This window comes from Momordica charantia, assembly GCF_013281855.1.
Source record: "Momordica charantia cultivar OHB3-1 chromosome 6 unlocalized genomic scaffold, Mcharantia_2.0 BLBB01000006.1, whole genome shotgun sequence".
Lineage (NCBI taxonomy): Eukaryota > Viridiplantae > Streptophyta > Magnoliopsida > Cucurbitales > Cucurbitaceae > Momordica > Momordica charantia.
Genome location: NW_028275164.1, coordinates 13,151,222 through 13,166,429, shown reverse-complemented (window position 1 = coordinate 13,166,429; position 15,208 = coordinate 13,151,222). Strand labels below are relative to the sequence as shown.

The 15,208-nt window shown below is 35.6% G+C and overlaps 2 long non-coding RNA genes across 2 annotated transcripts; both read left to right on the top strand.

Moving 5' to 3' along the window:
• Positions 1–943: 943 nt before the first annotated feature.
• LOC148210710 (uncharacterized) lies at positions 944–3,911 on the top strand. The gene is made up of 3 exons (XR_015791960.1): positions 944–1,716; positions 1,806–1,845; positions 3,599–3,911. It is a non-coding gene; the product is annotated as an uncharacterized LOC148210710 (long non-coding RNA).
• A 473-nt stretch (positions 3,912–4,384) lies between these two features.
• LOC148210709 (uncharacterized) lies at positions 4,385–7,213 on the top strand. Its single transcript, XR_015791834.1, has 3 exons — positions 4,385–4,739; positions 4,831–4,914; positions 6,288–7,213. It is a non-coding gene; the product is annotated as an uncharacterized LOC148210709 (long non-coding RNA).
• The last annotated feature ends 7,995 nt before the right edge of the window (positions 7,214–15,208 follow it).

Here is a 15,208-nt window from a genome sequence, read left to right as displayed (position 1 = left end):
ATTGGGCATAAGAGTGATGGGGGTGGAAGACAAAGTTGCGGGAATCATAAAAAGATGAAGATTGTAATGCCCTGCATTACCTTTAACAGTATTTTCATGACTTTATATTATTATTGTTTTTTAGGTAAGCTAGTCAAATCTAATTAGCTTTATGCCAATAAACTTTAATCAAATCCTAGGTAATAATTGTAGGCTTCTAATACTCTAACTAATTAAGCTCAAGTTAATTTTATTTACTTACTAAAAAGAAATTTACAACAAAATTTAGTGATTCATCTTATCAATGTTTAATTAATTATGTATGTTAATAAAAAATAAATATGCATAAGAGATTAATAAGATTAGCGAGATTATAATTGTATTTAAGTAATAAAATTAACAATACTACTTTAGTAATTAGATAAATGTTGTGAAATATGGTAATTGTAATGGTAGCATTATTTGAGTATTTATAAAGTTTCATACATTTTATCCAAAGTTTTAAGGTAATTGTAACGCCCCGCGTTCTCTGACTCGTTTATTTTAAGAGATAAATAGTGTCTTTGGATTTTTCCCTAAGTTGATAACTTTAATTCTTGGATTTTCTAACTTTGAAATTCTAATTTTTGGCTAAATTAGAATTAAGTTTAATTTCTTTGGATTAAGATAATTTAAGTTCTCGACCTGTGTAGGAGATTTTTTAGTTAAATTCTAATTTCACGAGTTTTAGGATTTTCCTTCCTAAATTCTACTTTTCTTTGAATTATTATTCTTGGGTTTTAGAATTTAAGTTAACTATTTTATTTTGGGTTGTTGGGGGGTTTATTTTATTTCTAAAGCATAATTAGTGGGCTTTTGTTTTGGACCATTGTAGTTTTTGTTGGGCCTCATTTAAGATTTGGGATTTGGGCTTTTGGTTTTAAAACAAAATAAAGAAAAAAAAAACCCTAAATCTATTTTGTTTTTTCTTCTTCCTCTTTTTCTTTTTCTTTCTTCTTCTTTTTCCTCTCGTTTGGAGCCGCCGCCCCCCTTCCCTTGCTTTTGTTCTCCAGCGAAGCAGCACGGCAGCGGCGAGCTTCCTCCCTGACGGCAGCGGCGAACGGTGGACCCTCCCGTCCCTCAACGACTCCGACGGCGGCGGCCTGTAGCAGCGTGTGGCGGCCCGAAGAGCAGCGAACCGGCGCGATGGTGAACCACGAGCAGTCCCGACGACCCATCCAGCGGCGGCGTGACCTTCTCTCCGGCGTCGTAGGCAGTAGCAGCTGCGGCGGGTGGCGACGACAATTGCCCAGGTCCGACACCTTCGGGCAGACCACGAGCGAGTCCGGTGGCGGCGACGCGTGACTGCTCCGATTCTCGCCAGATCCGGCTGCCTTGACGGCGGCTTTCCCCTCGACGTCGCGTTCTTCGGCGCCCCGTACCTGCAGCACCTCTCCCCGACTCGGACAGAAGCGAACAGCTCGTGCTTGGCCCAGATCTGCGGCGTTTTCTTCCCCCCGGTGACCTTCGGTGTTGACCCATACCCAAATGGAGCTTGGTTAGTGTTACCCACCCCTTTCCGGCTTTGATTCGACGTTACCCACTCCTATTCGGACCCAAATCGTAGTTACCCATCGCATTTCGATATCGGATTAGCAAGCTCAAGCATTTTCGAACTCCGTTTTGAAGTACCGAGCTTTTTCCACTTTGACCCAGTTTTAACCCAATTGATTTTAGGGAATCATTCGGTGGAAGTTAGTAAGTAATGACTCACTTAGACCCGTTGTTGGATTTGATTTATGTGTTTATGTTTGGACTCTAACTCAAGCTTGTATCTATGTTTTTAGGAAGTTTTCGGCGGAGCTTAGGAGAGTTAGGTTCTTTGTTGTAAGTAGTTCTTACTTAGAGGATGTTTGTTGATTGAATATGTATGAATTGTGTGGTGCTTTCGGTGTGTTCATTATTTATTAATATGTAAGTTAATAGGTGTTAATGAGATGGTTTCGTGCTTAACTTTACTATACTTGAATATCTCATGTATTAAGAGTTTGTTGGGCATCATTTGAGGACTTCTAGTTGTTATTGTTGGGTTGCATCCTTGTTGTTTCTTTTGTTCCTTTCCTTTTACATATTAGGAAAATATCTTGTGCCATGATTATTGGATGTGCCTTGAAAGTTGCTGCTCGGTATGGTTGGAAGTGATTAAGCTTTGATGTTTGAAAGCATGTCTTGGGATTGAAAATGCACGTGATAGTTTTATGTTATATAGTTTATGTTTGCTTAGCTGGAAGCTACGAGATTATCTTCTTGTTTTGTACGATGAAGAGCATGTTGGATAATTGTGTTTTGATTAGATGTGTGAATGGCTTATCGATGCATTTGAAAGATTGGAATTGGTGGCCTATCGAGTAATGAAAAATGTAACTCTTGTTTATGTTGGTTTGTATGCCTGGGTAGTGTTGAATGTCTGTCGGTGATAATAGTGGGAATTTTGTATTGTTGAGCTGCTGAGATCTGTTGTAGAATGATGTATGGTTATAGGGAATGTTCGTTAAAGTGGATTTATTTTGGAAGCGTTTGTTGTCGGAATTTGTATGAAGTGGTTGGCGTGTCTAATGAGTTGTTTATTATATTTGGCAATGTTTATTGGATATGGACGTAGGATATTAAGTATTTGGATGAATTGTGTTGGGCTCCAATCGTTTGCAATTGGTTGACTATGCTTTGTTATGACTAAACTCACAGTGGCGCGGTTGTTAAGAATTGATATGTTGTGAAAGCATGTTTGGTTTATTGTTTTGCTATTAGAATGATGTTTATGTTGTGGAAGCATGCTGAATTGTGTTGGTGAGCTGAGAGGTGCATTGAAATCATACTAGTGGTTGTGTTGGGATGGGCGTTGTGGTAGTTGCTGTTATTAGGGAAGTAGTACTGAAATCCTTGTTGGAGGCTAGAAATGATATGTGGAGTTATGAAAGTTACGAAGTGAATGGGTGAGTATCAGGGCCTCGGGTATAAGTGGTCGAGGGCTGATACATCACTAATTGGGTATCGAGGCCTCGGGTATAAATGGTCGGAGGTCGATACGCCAATATTGGATAAAGATGAGCGTCGAGGCCTCGGGTATAAATGGTCGGGGGTCGATGCGAGGAGTCTTTCGAAAGGAGAACTATTGGGGCCTTGGGTACAAATGGTCAAGGACCAATAGACGGTGAAGTCATCGGGGCCTCGGGTATAAATGGTCGAGGGCCGATGCTGCAAGGTCGGGGCTCTGGGTATAAATGGTCAGGGGCCGACTCTGCTCGAATGAGTTAATTGTGGAAGGCTAGAGTAGCTGTGATAAGCGTAGAGGTACTTGAGATGTTAGGGAGACTAGAGGTGAGTACTGGTAGTTAATGTGTTCCTGGTTGTGGTTGTGATCGAATTTTATAGAATGTGTCTATGTTTGAACGCATAATGTGATGAAAAGCATGACAATGAATGTTTCATAATTTGGTTGAGCATGATGTGTGTGTGTTGATTCTTTAATAAGCATGCCACGTTGTTCCTTGATAAGTATGTTGTTTGCGCGTGACCCTTCAGATAAGGGCTGCTTACTGAGTACTGTGGTTGTACTCATCCCTCTTTTTTTCCCCTCCAGTTTGCAGGTATTGAGCTAGCTCTTGGGATGGTGATGGCGAGGAGGAGGCTTGATCGGAAAGACCATTAGCTATGCTGTGTGCAATTAATTTCTTTTAGTTAGGATAGTTGAGGCTACGTAATCTTGTAGTTGAGTTGTTAGTGGTTGGTTTTGTTTAGTTTATTGTCTAAAGGATGTTGTAAGGTTGCCGATTCATTATTCTTTTTAGAGCATTAATTTTGTTGTCTTCTTGAACTACGGGATTGTAACCTACCTAGGATTTTTATGATTACATTTGTTTAAGTTGATTGTACTTGAATTAGTTTTTGTTTCATTGCCATTCGAGATGTTAATATTCGTTTAGTGAATGGTTTATAGTTAGGAAAGGTTTCCTGGACAGGTTTGGTTAATGTGAAGTCAGCATTAAATGGTTTATCTGTATAGGAGGCGAGTTTCTCTTAAATCTTTAGGGTTGTTGTTCTAATTGTTCAAGCTCTCGTGAGTGAAAATTTTATTTATCTGCTAAGTGTTAAAAATAGAGTAGTGCAGCGGAAGCGTGACAGCTTTATTGCTTAGTATTGTTGTGAAGGTACTTCTCTTGTTTATGTGAAAATTTTAGGTAGTCTTAGTAACGGTCCCTGTATGGAATTGGTGAAATTCCTGGGGCGTTACAGTAATTAACCAAGTAAAGCCCCATATTACCTTTATTTTACTCTTTATTTTTCTACATTAATTAAATTAACTTAATTGGGGTAATATAGAAAGTTTTATTTAACTCATAACCATGATTAGGCAATATAACTCACCTTCCACTAACCATGATTAGGCAATATAACCCACCTTCCACCCAAGAGACACATGTAGTAATTAAGTTAGTTAGGAAGACCAAAAAATACTAACAATCCCATTAAGTAATTGGCCATGCATGAGGAGAGAGAAGAAGTTTGTTCCATCTTCCAAGATTCATGTTTGTTTCATCTTCCAAGCCATTCTCCTTAAGTTACCTATGTTTGTTTCATTCATTTTTCTCCAAGAACATTTCTAAACAAATCTGAAAATTTCGTCTCAATCATCTATCCTATGTTTTAAATCACACCTTAGAGGAGTTGTGGTTGCTTTTCCAAGTCCCTTCAAGGATCGTTCATTGCGGTTTTGTCTTTCGGTAAGAACGGTTTCTTTTAGTCAAGTTTTGTAAGTATATTTTTCCTAATAATTTTTATAGAACCTAAGCATGTTCATATCCATTTTCTAAGGTTTCCATCATCATTTCAAGCTCTCTTAGTTGCTGGAAATTTTCTCTTTTTATTCTTTACGGTAGAGAGGAAAACGCACCAACGGTAAGCATCATTCTTCCTTGTGTAAATTATTTTTAGGGTTCATTATTAATATAAAATAGGTACTGTTTAAGCCTTATTTTTGTTGATTTGAGATCTGAAAATCTGAATTTAAAAGGTCCTAAACATGTTCATAAAATTGCTTCATAACAGTTTTTAACGGTTTATGTTATTTTCATAGTTTTAGCTTGTTTAGTATCAAATTTTGGATTGTTAATTCTGAATTTTTGAGACCATGACCAGCACCTTTAAACTAACCTAAAATGTATTTGAATGCATTAAAATTGATTTTTATGATTAGTTTTACCTACGGTTTAAAATTATGAAAACTAGTGCTATGTGTTTTCTCTATTTTTTTTTTTGTAAATTTGCAAAATCAGTAAATTATTTTTATCGATATTATAGTATATAAATCAGAGGCTAATATGAAGATTTAAAATTACTTTTCACAAATTTATATATATATATTTTATGATTATTATGGACTAGGTTAATTATTAAGAGATTTCTACTAGTAGAATAGTGAACATATCTAGTTATGAGAACTTATTGGAGAAAGCTTAGTTTAGGTAATTGAGTCCTAATTTTAGTTGTGTTAATTGTTATTAGGAAGCCTTAAGGAATTTCCTTTAGTTTACTAAGTTCAGGTAAGTGGATTCTATCATAAGTTACCGCCTTGTATGTTTTGTTGTATTATTGTTTGATTGTAAGTGAATTATGTTATGTGTTGCATTGTTTTGTTATTGAATTATGTTATTCATGTTGCTTAAATATATTTTGTTATTGAATGGTGATGGTGGTTAAATTTTATGTATTACAAAACATGTTATGATTCTATGGCTTTCTCATGTCATTTTAAGTATGTTTAATAGCAAATCATGTTTAGGTAAAGCATGACATAATGTGTGATGCATTGCATTCGTAGTGAAGTTAGTAGTCTTATGTGTCATGGATTTAGGTAAGATTAATGTTATGCATGAAATACCCAAATTAAGCAGTTATGTTATGCAGCTAGATGTATGAAATGACATGTATGGTTTCTGCTAAAGGCTGGGCCCTAGGAAACAAATTAGTTCATGTTAAGGGTCTTTATGGGGGGGTAATTACCTTATAAATATTACATGCGGAATTGACGGTTATGGTATGGGGTATTTCTGTATAGCCTGGCGCCAAATTAAGGATTTAGATATGTAAATTTATGCTAGCAAGCACAAGTATCTTAAGTTAAGTTGTTCGTTGGTTTATATGTTAGGTTGAGGTATGCATGCATATAAGCATGATGTGTGTGTTTGAGCATGAAAGGTTCCTTATGATGGGAACCACTTACTGGGTATTTTTTTATACTCATTCCATGTTGTTTCAATTTTTTTTTACAGATAGTTATATAGTTGACGAGAATAACGTCGAGGATGACCTGGGCATTGACGAGGAGGAGATATGAGACATAGTTGAATTTTATTTATAATCTATACTTTTAATTATGACTATACCACATTTTTACTTGTTTTATTTAAGGATAATAACTTTGTGATTTCCGCTGCTAAAGATTTATAAGTTAAGTCTTATTAAGTTATCATTTTCATTTTTTAGATGAAAAATACAAGTTTTTATCTTATTTTATTTTAATGAAATTATGTTTTACGAGTAATTATCTCAATCTTATATTATTAATGACATATAAAAATTGGGGTCATTACAAAGATGATTGAAGAAGACAAACTGGAGGAGAATGCTATAACGATGGAGGCTGCGATGTAGCCTCGCCGGGCATCATGAAAATATTATGCTGGAATGTCCGTGGATTAGAGAGATGTATGTGACGTGATAAGTCACCTTAATCCCCATGTTATCTTCATTTCTGAAGCTAAGTGTAACTCGAGTATTCTCAATAATTTAAAAGTTCATTTACAGTACTATGGTTATTTTGTGGTTGAGAGTCGGGGAAGGAGCGGTGGTTTGGGTTTACTATGGAAGAGCGAAGTGGACTTGGTTATCCGTTCTTATTCTGCCTTTCGTACCGATACGGGCATAAATTGGAGTTCTTAATAGTTCCATTCCTCTGGTATTTATGGAAACCCAAAGGCTCATAAGCTCACCCATATGTGGGATTTATTCAGGTGTTTGCATGATTGGGACGACTTAGCATGGGTTGTTGGAGGCGACCTAAACGAAATTCTCTCTCTTAAAGAGAAAGAGGGTGGTAGCGATAAAAGTCAAGCTCAGATAGAGAAATTTCGGGAAACTATCGATGATTGTTGTTTGCAAGATTTGGGCTTCCATGGTACAACTTTCACTTGGTACAATAGGCGAAAATAAAGCGACCAATGTTGGGTTTTATGTCCTAAAACTCATAGTTTTTAAATGCCAAATATATTTTTATCATTCAATAAAGTTGTTATTCAAGGTTTTAATCAATAAGTAGTTATTGATCCAACAAAACGTTCTTATTAGATCTAAATCCAATAAAGTAAGGATCCTAGACTGTTAAATGAGACTCAAACTCTATGTAGAGACATAAATATGGATCAAGTTTGAGTTAACAGTCTAAATGGTCTAAAATATAGGAATAAGGTTGGATGTCTTATTCTTGGGACACTATGGATGCGGCCCACTTTGTAGCTAGTACAAACGATGTGATCCTAATTCGTTCATGTGAAGACATGTGAGTGAGGGCGTCCTGTGCAAAGAGTTTGCATAAGACCGGACCATCAGATAGTCACTTTTACTTTATAACACCATTTATTATATGAAACTGACTATCTCGACTTTGATGGGCTAGATAACTCGATCTTAATCCTGAGCTAACTATGAACTTCTGTTTACTTGGGATTATCCTTAGATCTGCATGGGTCAAAGCAGCTCAACAGCATTGGCTCAATAAGCATCCCAGGGGTAAGACCAGGTAGATAGCTAGGGACATAGGGTGCAAGAAGAAATTCACTCCTACCCAATTCTGAGATAGTAGAGAGGTTATTCTGTTAAGGGCTGAATCCAAGTCTTGAACAATTGGCGCCACCCTCATCAAAAGGTTTGAGAGGATTTTTTGATTTGATAGTTGGACTAAAAATCAATGGTCATTAGAGGATTAGTGAGACTTAAGGAACAAGAGGTAACTATAGGGGTAAAACAGTATTTTGACCCAGCTGTAATTACAAACAACTTGTGAAGGGTCGACTTATCGATCATGGTTATATCAAATGGACATAATATATCTACAATGAAGAGAGTGCAGCTACGGGCTTTAGTGGAGTGACCCGGTAGTTAACAAATGTTGGTTAACTAGGTTAAAGAGTTTAACTGGTTAATCTCGAATCGTTGGAGCTCATGATCTGTAGGTCCATAAGGTCCCCTAGCTAGCTCATATAGGAAAAAACTTGGAATAATTTGAAGGAATAATTCGAATCGTACGAATTAGGTTAATCATATGAGATATGATTAAGTAATTGATATATGATATCAATTGAGAAATTTGGTAAAAATATTTAAATAGGATTTAAATATTAAAATTATGAATGCGAATTCATAATCAAAGGCATGGATTTAGTCAAACAGTTGGATTTTGAAAAAAAAGTCAAATAGTTGACTTTGACCCGAGAAAGTCAAAGGTTTACTAAGAAGATTAAAATAATGTTTTTAACCAAGTTGGTAGAAAATTCCACTAACTTGTTGAGTGGAACATTTAAATAATCTAAAAAAATCCACTTTTTGACACTTAACCATTGCATGCATGAGTGGAGTGTGTGTTGTAAGCTTTTGGTAAACTTAGACATGCATTTTTACACTTAGTCATGCCATGCATGAGCGAAGTATGTGTTGTAAGCTTTTGGTAAACTTAGACATGCAAAAGTTGCATGTATTTTGTCTATTTAAGAAGGCCTTTGTTCAAACATTAAAAACTCTTGGAACCTTTGGTCATTTGATGTTTTTCAAAAAGCTTACATAACTCCTTTTAGCTCTATATTTCTCTCAAATTTTCCTTCTCTAAAAAAAGTCGCACCACTCTATTCCAAGCCTTGAGAATAGTTAGGAAGACCGCTTGGTGGTCCTCATTGGAGTTATTTAATGAAATTAAGCTACAAAGGTATGTAATTTTCTCTACCTTTCTCTAAGCACATAATGTATGATCATGCATGTCTAATCCTAGGTTGTAATATGCATCTAGATTATTATTTCGATCCTTGCTCGCTTCCGCTGCGCATGTATGTATATTTTCCATCAACCAAACCTGCGAAAGACTGGACCTTTATCTGGGCAATGAGGCCTTTAGAAGCCTGTGGACAAATCTGAAAGTAACCTACCAAAATGGGTCAAATCGGACCATAGGCCCATCCTCCTTAACCTGTTTGAAACTCACAACCGTTGTTTCTGTCGAGGCTCCAGTTTTAAATTTGAGGAAGCCTGGACTAGTAATACCATGTGTGGAAATATTATTACAAAGGCCGGTAGTTGGGATGAGGAGAATAATTTTCATAGGCCAGAAGAAAGTTTGAAGAAGTGTGCGTGACAGCGTTGAGGCAGTGGGGGAAAAATTTTCAACAATAATTTTAAAAAACATATTCTGCACATCTAAACGACAATCTCGTAGATATACTCGAGCCTGCCTCCCAGGGATTTTGTGATCGTCCAAAAATTGGAAAAATAATTGGACAAATTACTAGAAATAGAGGAAATATATTTGAAATAGAGATCTCGAGAGGATTGGCTACAATGGGGGAACAGAAACACCAAGTGGTTCCATAAACATGCAACGATGAAGAGATAGAAGAACTTGATTCGAGGGATTGAAATCGAGAATAACCAGTGAAATGAGGATATGAATATTGTGGAGCAAAGATTCATATATTATTTTAAAGGCCTTTCTCTTCTAGGTCCTACTGAGGAAGATATGCTAAAAATTTTGAGACAGGTTCCTTGCATGGTGACTCACGAAATGAACATGAAACTACTTGCTCCTTTTGAGATGTCAGAAATAGAACAGGCTTTGAAATAGATGCATCTGGCTCCGACGCCAGATGGCTTCCCGACTTTTTATCAGCGTTATTGGAAGAATGTAGGGAATACAACCGTGGCCAATTGTCTAGAGATTCTGAATAGGCACCAGTCTATTAGGAATTGGAATTCCACTCTCATAGCCCTCATCCTTAAATCCAAAAGCCCCCGACTAGAGTTAAATTATCGATCGATTAGCTTGTGCAATGTATCCTATAAAATCATGACGAAGGTCCTAGCAAACATATTAAAGAAGATCGTAAGTTCGATAATGTCATAAAATCAGTTAGCTTTTATTATCGGGAGAGTTATTTCAGATAATATTGTGATTGGTGAAGGGATCGAATCCCGCAGCTAAAGCACGTGGATGCGTGTGCTTCGATCTTGTTTTGGAAGTGCAACAAAGAAAGACATATGCATGATTAAAAGAAAGTTAGTGAAACATACCTATGAAGACACCGACACCAACGCCACCAAAAAATCTTCCTCACTATCCTCTATATGTTAAGAACTTGGTTTGTGGGAACCGTCTTATAATTGAGAGAGAAATCGACAGATCGAGAGAGAGAATTTCTCGTTGGAGTTTCGAAAACTCAATCAACCGGGGAATGGGGGACCAAAAAGGAAAGGAAGAACCTTCCTTTTTAAAAGGGATCGGATCCTGCAGCGGAATCGCGCGAATGCGTGTGCTTCGATCTTGTTTTCGAATTACAACAAAGAAAAGACACATAAGCATGAATAATAAGAAGTTAGTGATACATACCATTGAAGACACCTCTATAATGTAGATATCAACGCCACCACAAAGTCTTCATCGCTATCTTCTGGACGTTAAGAACTCAGTTTGTGGGAACCGTCTTATAATTAGAAGGAAAATCAAGAGAGCGAGAGAGATTTTCTCGGGAACCGTGGACAAAACGGAGGGTGAGAGCCTCCCTTTTATAAGGGAGGAAGAGTGGTGGGGAAGCACTCATCACTTCCCCACTTTCCACCATTAATGTGGGAAGTGGAAGGTTTTTCTTCCCATTTCCATTTTTTTTCTTTTTTTTTATTTTAATTTAATTAAAACTATTTTAATTAAATCAATAATTAATTAAATCATATTTAATTAATTACAAAAAAAAATTATTAATTAAATTCAATTAAATCAAATTTAACTTAACCAAATTAACATAGGTCATTAATTTAATTAAATCATATTTAATCAAATTAAACTTAAATTAATTAACCATATTAGAATCAAATTCCAATATGCATCTCTCTCATAATTTTGAATCCAATTCAAAATTAACTTTATATTATAATGTATCATCATACATTATATTAATTGCATCTCATACAATTAACTTTCATTCTCATTAACTAATTTGAACAATTTAAATTCTTTTCAAGACTAATTGTTCTTAACTATCCTTTACGAGCTAGCAAGGGACCTAATGGGCCTACAGATCGGAAGCTCCAACGATACGAGATTAATTGATTAAACTCATTAACCATATTAATCAACATTCGTTAACTGTCGGTCACTCCACTAAAGACCTACAGTTGCACTTTTCTTATTGTAGAATATTTTGCGTCCATGGATTTTGACCATTATCTGTAAGTCAATCATTCACGAGTGTTCGTAACCACAACTAGGTCAAATTACCGTTTTACCCATGTGTTACATCTTATGCCTTAAGTACCGCTGATCTTCTAATGAACAATCCGGCTATGGTCCAACCAATAACCGGAAGTCCCTCTCGGACCAGTGAGAGGGTGGGGCCCCTAGTTCAAGTCCCAGAGTCAACATTTAAGAGAACATTCATCTACTTATCCTAAAGTTGGGAAGGAGTGAATTTCATCTTGTGTAGTTATGTTTCCAACTCCCCGCTTGGTATCGTCCAAAAAATGGTAGGCATATTAAATCGACGACTCGGGCCACTCTCACCCATACAAATCAAAGGACGAACCCTAACAGGCAGGAGTCCATAACTCACTAACGATTGAGATTGAGTTACTTAGTCATCCTATTGAAATATTGATCTATTAACTAACGGTATTACAGCTAAAGATTAATTATTTCACGGTCTGGTCTTATACAAACCCATTGTATAGGATACCTCCACTCGCATGTCTCCACACGAACGACCTGAATCAAGTCATTTGTAACTAATACAAAGTGGGTCGTATCCATAGTGTTGCCAAGATAAGGTACCCAACCTTATCCATATACTATAAACCCTTTAGGTTACTATTGGAACATTATTAACCTGTATATCGAATATACTCTATATATATTTTTGGACCTCTGCTTAATAGCTAGAGGATAAGTGCAAGTGCACACTGTCATAAGTAATAATCTGGAAATATTCCAAGTTCGTCTCCACAGAGACTAGTTTTTCTTTTAAAATTGAATTTGAAAACTGTTGGAATGAGCAATCAGGGTTGTGATAAAAATTGGTGAGATTTGTTGAACACGAAAACACACGAAAATAATAGAATTTAAAAGGTCAACCCCTATACTTCTGTTTAGTTCTAAAATGATGAATTATACTTACCAAATGTGTCCGTAATTCGCTCAATTTATGAAAACTGGTTCAACTCCTATTCCATACCGCTTTTGGTTTGTTTAGAAGTTTAGGCTAGTGTTTACATATGTCTATACAACTCTAGAATTCTAAATGAATTAAATGCCAACTTACGTTTAACGGGTAAGAGAGTCTATGTCTAGGATCTCGTTTTAGTTCTTATTTCTAAGTAACTTCATGTTTTACCTTGATGAGATCCATTTGACTCTAACCTTCTCAGAATTAAACACAAACTAGTGTGATTTAAACAAGTGGCCAATAAGAAAATCAATTGGATAAATTGTATCAATCAAGATAAGTAAAGAGAGCGTAATACGTCGTGCTCACTGATAAATGTAATTTAAAATAGATGACTAAACCATTCGTAGGAGGGTTGAAAAACTAATTTAGCTACTCATGGAATTAAAATAAATGCAATAGGAAAAGAAGATAACAAAATAATGCATTTTCATTGAATCGGGAAAGAAGAACACAAATTAAAGTAACTAGAATTGCGATAAAATAAGCAAGGAATAGTTTTAAAAACAATAAAGGAAGAACAAAACTTAAAGCTGGAACTAAAACTTAAAAGCTAAAGTTGACAAGAATTTAGAAAGAAAAAGCAAAGCATGGAAATGAGATGTCTTGAACTGATGCTTGGAAGCTTCTTTTATAGGCCATGGAGGTAACAAGATGTTGAGAAATGCATGGGAGGTTGGAACCAAATGAGGTTGTAGAGATTTTAGGAACTAATAACAAATCTTGGACTAATTACTTGGTCAAAAGTTGTTATTCCCGTTTTGACAATCTAGGCATCAAATGTGGCTGAAGCATTGTGAAGCTGGAATGTCCAAAGCAATTGGCTGATGCATCCCTCTAATAATCTGGAAATACTTGGTGTGCAATGTGTCTGACGCATTGCAGTCATCAATTTTCAATTTTCCCTACAAAATAAACAAATTTTCATCAATTAGCCTCTATTTGCTTCTAACTACTTGCCTAAGTCCTTAATAACGACATATGCACATTTTTCATGAATTATATGCATTAACATACATTTTCCATCATAATTAACTCCCAACTAAGCATGTAAAACTACTCTTTTTAGCCTTTAATCAAGTCTAATCATATATACACTGTATATAAAATATATATGTTGTATAATAAATATATACTGTATATCTGTTATATACTGTTCCAATTACATAACATAACCTTGGATGTTAGTTTATTGGATTTAATGCAATTTTGTCAATAACAACTTTATTGAATGAATATTTGTTTTATGTTTACAAACCACGAGTTTAGGGCATAAAACCCAACACTTTTTACTAAGGGAGGAAGAGTTGCAACTTCACCACTCACCACCTCCCCAATGGGAAAACCTCCCCCACTCCCCCATTTCTCACCATCAATGGTGGGAAGTGAGAGGTTTATCCTCCCTTTTCTTTTTTTTCTTTTTTAATTAAAATAATAATTAATTAAATCAATTTAATTAATTACAAAAAGAATTATTAGTTAAATTAAATTAAATATAATTTAATTTAATTTAACCAAATTAATATATCACATTAATTTAATTTAATTAAAATTAAATTAATCAACTATATTAGAATCAAATTCTAATATTCAACCCTCTCGTAATTTTGAATCCAAATTCAAAATTAACTTTATATTATAACGGATCAACATACATGATATTAATTGCATCTCATATAATTAACCTTAATTCACTTTAACGGATTTGAACAATTCAAATTCTTTTCAAGATTAAATGTTCTTAACTATCCTTTACAAGCTAGCAAGGTGACTTAATAGACCTATAGATCAGAAGCTTCAATGATACGAGATTAATTTATTAAACTCATTAACCATATTAATCAACATTCGTTAACTGTCGGTCACTCTAATAAAGACCCAGAACTGCACTCTTCTCACCGTAGAATATTTTGCATCCACGGATTTTGATCATTAACGGTAAGTCAATCGTTCACGAGTGTTTGTAACCACAGTTGGGTCAAATTACCGTTTTACCCCTATGTTACATCTTGGACCTTAAGTACTGTTGATCCTCTAATGAACAACCCGATTATGGTCCAACCAATAACCAGAAGTCCCTCTCGGGCCAGTGAGAGGGTGGGGCACCTTGTTCAAGTCCCAGAGTCAGCACTTAAGAGAACACTCATCTACTTACCCTAAAGTCGGGAAGAAGTGAATTTCATCTTGTGTAGTTATAACAGATATACAATATATATTTAATATACAACATATATATTTGATATACAGTGTATATATATACAATATATATTCAATATATAGGTGGATAATGTTTCAGTAGTAACCCAAAGGATCTATAGTATATGGATAAGGTTGGGTACCTTATCTTGGTAACACTATGGATACAGCCCACTTTGTAATAGTTACAAATGACTTCATCTATGTCATTCGTGTGGAGACATGCAAGTGAGGGTATCCTATACAATGAGTTTGTATAAGATTGGACTGTGAAATAATTAATCTTTAGCTGTAACACCATTAGCTAATAGATTAATATTTCAATAGGATGACCAGGTAACTCGATCTGAATCCTGAGTGTGTTGTGGACTACTACTTGTAAGGCCTCGTCCTTTGATTTAGGGAAGTAGATGAGTGTTCGCTTACATGCTGCTCAATATTCCTACCATTTTGGTGACGAGACCGAGTATGGAGTTGGGAACATAACTTCACAAGATGGAATTCACTTCTCCCTGACTTTGGGG